The sequence below is a fragment of the Schistocerca serialis genome, chromosome 1 (assembly GCF_023864345.2).
Source record: "Schistocerca serialis cubense isolate TAMUIC-IGC-003099 chromosome 1, iqSchSeri2.2, whole genome shotgun sequence".
NCBI lineage: Eukaryota > Metazoa > Arthropoda > Insecta > Orthoptera > Acrididae > Schistocerca > Schistocerca serialis.
This window is the reverse complement of record NC_064638.1, coordinates 398,289,437-398,296,172: the sequence shown is the minus strand read 5'-3', so window position 1 is coordinate 398,296,172 and position 6,736 is coordinate 398,289,437.

Below are 6,736 nucleotides of genomic sequence, written 5' to 3'. Positions count from 1 at the left end.
TTCCCTGTACCATGCGTCAATTCGTTACAGATCCTCCTGCTTTTCAATACAATTTTCCACTGTTACAACCTCTCGATACACTACAGCATCATCCGCAAAAAGCCTCAGTGAACTTCCGATGTTATCCATAAGGTCATTTATATATATTGTGAATAGCAATGGTCCCACGACACTCCCCTGCGGCACACCTGAAATCACTCTTACTTCGGAAGACTTGTCTCCGTTGAGAATGACATGCTGCGTTCTGTTATCCAGGAAATTTTCAATCCAATCACACAATTGGTCTGATAGTCCATATGTTCTTACTTTGTTCATTAAACGACTGTGGGAACTGTATCACATGCCTTGCGGAAGTCAAGAAACACGGCATCTACCTGGGAACCCGTGTCTATGGCCCTCTGAGTCTCGTGGACGAATAGCGCGAGCTGGGTTTCACACGATTGTCTTTTTCGAAACCCATGCTGATTCCTACAGAGTACATTTCTCCATAAAAGTCATTATAATCGAACATAATACGTGTTCCAAAATTCTACAATTGATCGACGTTAGAGATATAGGTCTATAGTTGTGCACATCTGTTCAAATGGCTCTGAGCACTACGGGACTCAACTGCTGAGGTCATTATTCCCCTAGAACTTAGAACTAGTTAAACCTAACTAACCTAAGGACATCACAAACACCCATGCCCGAGGCAGGATTCGAACCTGCGACCGTAGCGGTCTCGCGGTTCCAGACTGCAGCGCCAGAACCGCGCGGCCACTTCGGCCGGCCACATCTGTTCGACGTCCCTTCTTGAAAGCGGGGATGACCTGTGCCCTTTTCCAATCTTTTGGAACGCTACGCTCTTCTGGAGACCTACGGTACACCGCTGCAAGAAGGGGGGCAAGTTCCTTCGCGTACTCTGTGTAAAATCGAACTGGTATCCCATCAGGTCCAGCGGCCTTTCCCCTTTTGAGCGATTTTAAATGTTTTTCTATCTCTGCACTATTTTCAATTTTTCAAGCATGTCACGACGTATTTGAAGAATTTATTGATAGTTTCGAGTGCTGTGAGTGTTTTCGTAAGTATCAGACATGATGCCTGTGTCTGTGTTGTCTCTTTCTTTTCCTCTTCCTTTTCTAATTCTCAAGGTATTATGATGGCTCCGTTCGTAGTGAAATTTTGTGTGTTTGTAAGGAGAAAATTGCAGGAGAAAGAGACGCAGAAAAACACATACACCGACATCTTTCATATACACTATCTGATCAAAAGCATCCAGACACCTATTAGTGGCCACTATTACGGCGTGTATCCGCTCTTTGCGTTTATGACGACTTGAACTCTACTGGGATCACTTAAAATTAGGTATCTCAATGTATGTGAAGACAGCCCATTTTTTGTCAAGAGCCGAGACCAGAGAAGATGAGTGTGCGGAGCGAAATCGGCTGTCTAATTCAGCCTTACGGTGTTCCATTGTGTTCAGGTCGGGACCCTGGGCAGGCCAGACCATTTCAGAAATGTTATTGTCCACAAAGCATTGCCCCACATATGACAGATTACATTGTGGAGCCGATACCAACAGTCATAGTCGCCGAACTGTTCCTCTACTGTACACAGTACAGAATGCTGCACAACGTGTTCGTATCCTTCCGCATTTAGCATTTTCTTAAGAGCAAAAAGGAGACCAACCCTAACCATGAAAAATATCTCACATCGTGCTTCACTGTGGGCACATCACATGATGGCACATAACGTTTTTCAAGCACTCATCACACTCAAATCCTTCCATCGGATTGTTACAGGATGCAGCGTCATTCATCACTCCAAATCACCTACTTCCAGTAGCATTGCTCTTTATACCATCTCAAGGGTCACTTACCACTGACTACAGAAATGTGCGGCTTAGGACGAGCTGCTCGTCCTTCGTGCCGCATCCTTTTTAACTTCCTGTGCTCAGACATTGCGGCAGTTGGACTGCTGGTGACACTTCTACATCTACATATACACTCCGCTAGCCACCAAGCGGTATGTGGCGGAGGACGCAATTCGCGCCAAAGTCGTCCCCCCCCCCCACCCCACCCCCCTCTGTTCCACTCGCGGATCGAGCGAGGGAAAAACGATTGTCTGAACGCCTCAGTACGAGCTCTAATTTCCCCTATCTTTGAATGGTGATTGTTGCGCGATTTGAAAGTTCGTTGTAATAATATATGCTCTACATCCTCGACGAAGATCGGATTTCGTAATTCAGTGAGCAGCCCCTTCCGTTTAGAGCGTCGTCCATCTGCAAGTGTGTTCCACTTCAAACTTTCTATGAGATTTGTAACGCTCTCGCGCTGGCTAAATCTACTAGTCACGAATCTTGCCGCTCTTCTTTGGACCTTCTCAATCTTGAATCAGACCCAACTGGTAAGGGTCCCATACAGACGAACAGTACTTTAATGCTGGACGAACTAACGTATTGTAAGCAATTTTCTTTATGGAAGGACTGCATCGCTTCAGGATTCTACCAATAAATCGCAATCTAGAGTTCGCCTTGCCCATTACTTGTGTAGTCTGATCATTCCATTTGAGATCATTTCGAATAGTCACACTCAGGTACTTGACGGATGTTACCGCTTCCAAAGACTGGGCATTTATTTTGTACTCATACATTAATGGGGATTTTCGCCTTGATATACGCAGTAGGTTACACTTACTAATATTGAGAGATAACGGCCAGTCACTACACCACGCATTTATTTTCTGCAAATCCTCATTGATTTGTTCACAACTTTCGTGTGATACTACTTTCCGGTAGACTACAGCATCATCAGCAAACAGTCCAATGCCGCTGTCAATGCCATCAACCAGATCGTAAAAAGCAGAGGACCTATTACACTACCCTGGGGCACACCTGAAGTTACGCTTGTTTCTGTTGAAGTCACTCCGTTCAGGACGACATACTGCTCTCTGCCAGTTAGAAAACTATCTATCCAACCGCATATGTCATCGAATAGGACAGTGAGGGCAGTGCGGGACTGAGTCGAACGTCTTTCGAAAGTCAAGAAATATGGCATCAACCTAGGAGCCGGTATCAAGAGCCTGTTGTATATCATGCACAAAGAGGGCCAGCTGTGTCTCACATGACCGCTGTTTCCTAAAACCGTGATGGTTTCTGCAGATGAACTTCTCGGAGTTTAGAAAGGTCATTATGTCTGAACAGAAAATATGTTCCATGATTCTACAACAAATCGATGTCAGTGAAATTGGCCGGTAATTATGTGCATCCGATTTTCTACTCTTTTTATAGATTGCTATGACCTGGGCCTTCTTCCAGTTCCGTGGAACTTTCCGCTATTCCAATGATCTCTGACAGGTGATGGATAATAAAGGTGATATATTTGTAGCATAGTCATCATAAAATCTTACGGGGATACAGTCTGGGCCAGATGCCTTCCTGGCGTCTAAGGATCTTAATTGTTTTGCAATCCCAGATACACTAAACACTATGTCAGCCATCCTTGCGTTTTTTCGATAATTGAAAGAGAGAACTCACGAGCGATTCCTCAAGCTGATTTCATGCGACTTTTTACAACTTACATCCGCAGTGGTCCACGGTTCCTGTTCGTTAATTCGTGAGGTTTGCATGGTCGTGGTTTCGCTGTGGTCGTCCCTTCCCGCATCCACTTCACAGTTACATCACCAACAGTCGACTTGGGTAGCTGTAGAAGGTTTGAAGCGTCTCTGATGGATCTGTTACTCGCAAGTGAAACTCCGCGCCGGCCGCAGTGGCCGAGCGGTTCTAGGCGCTTCAGTCTGGAACCGCGCGATCCCTACGGTCGCAGGTTCGAATCCTGCCTCGGGCATGGATGTGTGTGATGTCCTTAGGTTAGTTAGGTTTAAGTAGTTCTAAGTTCTAGGGGACTGATGACATCAGATACTAAGTCCCATAGTGCTCAGAGCCATTTGAACCATTCATTTTGAAACTCCGCATCGCATCCCCCTCAGATTTAGCGGTAAGAGGGCCCAGTGGGACAGCCTGTCAAAGACAGAACACAGATGAAGCATGAAACCAAGAAGAAGGTGTACTGAACTGTGAAAAACAAAGCAAAATAGAAACAGTGAACGGTCAAAGGACAACTAGTGCAACATAGAGCTGGCAGCAATAGTTATGTCGTCGTGGTTAAATACGTTCGAGAGCGTTTACTGATGTCCCGACAGTTGACATCGAAGGACGTGTACCATCTGCTTCTTCGGCAGATCACCCGAAACAGGGTGGAACGGAAACATCCAGCCGTTAATTGGCGCGTGGTGTGGCGCACGATACACCACCCCCGCCTACCTGCAACAGTTAGGTCAACATGGTACATTGCAGTGAACCGGATATACCCAACGAATGACAAAAAGTACTCAATACATTTGGAAGATTCGCCAAGGTGTCAGCAATGCGACATGCTGGATACGGATGACCACCGGCTGGTCTGCGGCGAGGCACTGGCTGTCTGGATTCTAGCAAGGAAGATAATATCGTTCATGCGGCGCACTACATATACAGCAATATCTTCCGACATCGTATTTTTTTCCAGAGGTAACGTATTTTCCACGTCATCAGACGAACGCAGTGGCGTGGATCACAGGTATGACGGTCCAATTACATATATACAGACATATATCTGTACGTACTGGATTACTGGCAATTATTGCAAGATGGACACACAAAACTGTTACGGCTACGAAAGTACAACGACTGGTATGCAAATTTCCTAGTAACGGTTTTTGCGGACCCGACATATACTTGGGGTGTGCCGGGTGCGCAAAGATGAGCGGCGGCGCTGTCGTTGTGGATCCGAACAAGTAAAGTGATCAGCTAAGGACAACTATGCGAGTATGCGACACAGGAAGAACTAACGCTTGCACAGCTAGCAATGGAATGTTCCTTTTAATTTTGTTTCAATATCTATAAATACATTTTAAGGGTGCCGGAGGTGGTCCCACTTTGACTTTGTTGTTATTTCATGCCCAATGTAAGACGGCAGCGAGGTTCCTTCCAAAACAGTTATAATGTAGAAGGACGTACTATGGTTTTGTGAACAATAAAGGCTACTGTTTCTCCTACCTTCCTTAAAAAAATAAATAAAATAAAAAAAAGAGGTCATCCCTACCAAGTACACGAACCGAATTCAAATATCACTCTGCATTTTTTTTTTCGCTGTTCTCTATATTTAAATTTGTGTCTGTGTAGTGGTGTAACGTCCGTTTGCAACAGCGAGGTATAAGGAAGGGACCTATAATGACAGTAAGATCTGCACTACTAGCAGCCGAAAGGAAGTGGCTTTCGAGTGGAAACCGCAAACGTTTGTTGACAATGCGGCAAGTCCTCAACCGGAAAACACGTCTGGTATGTCATACATGGCATTAGTGACAGTACGTGTGTCGTATGATAGGAATCTCTTATCGACGCACTTAATTTGTACCCCTGGCAAGTGAGTGAGATATGCCTTCTTGCCCGATTTAAGAGTTAGTATGAACGTGAATGTGATCATTCCGAAGGAAATGATGAAGGCACAATAGTTTGTCACATGAGCAACAATTTCACAATCACACAGTTTGTCTGTGCTCTATCAAAACATATGTTTTTAGCGTTTCTGAAGTTGCGTTCCATTTTGGAACATACTTCACACAATGTATTTTTACCACATGACTCATATTGTGTAACCAACGTATCGTAAAGACAAGTGCCAAGACTACATAAAGAGAATAAACATCTCAATTACCGGACGGACAGTTCATAACGTTGTGGAAAAAAAAGAAACAATAAGAGGCAAGACGGATTTTGAACACGGTTCGTCCACTTCAGAGTCCAACACCGTAACCACTTTTTTTTTAAATCTCATTTTCTTCGTTATTGTTCGTTACATTTGTTCGGGGCGCACGTTCTATGACACTCGCTGAAGTTCATCGTTGATCCATTCACGCATTTTTCTTTTTATTACAGAGGGCAGGTAACCCTCTGTCCGAACACGCTGAGCTACGGTGCCGGCAAAACCAGGAGGCGGTGGCTGTTCAGTTTCGCTCCATATTGCACTTGTTGAGCCTGGACCATTCACTGTTTCTATATTGAACATTTTTCCCTCAGTTCAGTTCACCTTCTGCCTGTTTTCATGATTGATCTGTGTTCAGTTTCTGACGGGCTATCCATTGGACCGTCTTACCTATGCCTACTTCGGTGGCCTTGGAATCGCATGGAACCCCTGATGTCGCTGCGTCTTCCTGCAGTGAGCATCTTACCGGTCAGCCATCACTCCAGGGTGAATGGCGGACAGTGGTGGGCTCGCGCGTGCCTGGCCGAAAGGCGAAGGTGGGATCTGGCCGCGTGGCAGCTGCCTTACCCCTTTCCAACAGGTACGGGGTGCTTCCTAGTGGTGATGACATCGTTTCCGAGCCACCACAGGATGCCTCGCCTGTTGGGCCAGTGGCCGATTCTCCGGCAAGGTCCCGACAGTCACAGAGGGCGGGCCTATTAGTTATAGGGAGCTCCAACGTTAGGCGGGTTATGGAGCCCCTTAGGAAAATAGCGGGAAGGTCGGGGAAGAATGCCAGTGTGCACTCGGTGTGCTTGCCGGGGGGTCTCGTCCGTAATGTGGAGGAGGCCCTTCCGGCAGCTATTGAATGCACTGGGTGTGACCGGCTGCAGATAGTAGCACATGTCGGAACGAATGACGCCTGCCGCTTGGGTTCTGAGGCCATCCTTGGTTCCTTCCGGCGGCTGGCTGATTTG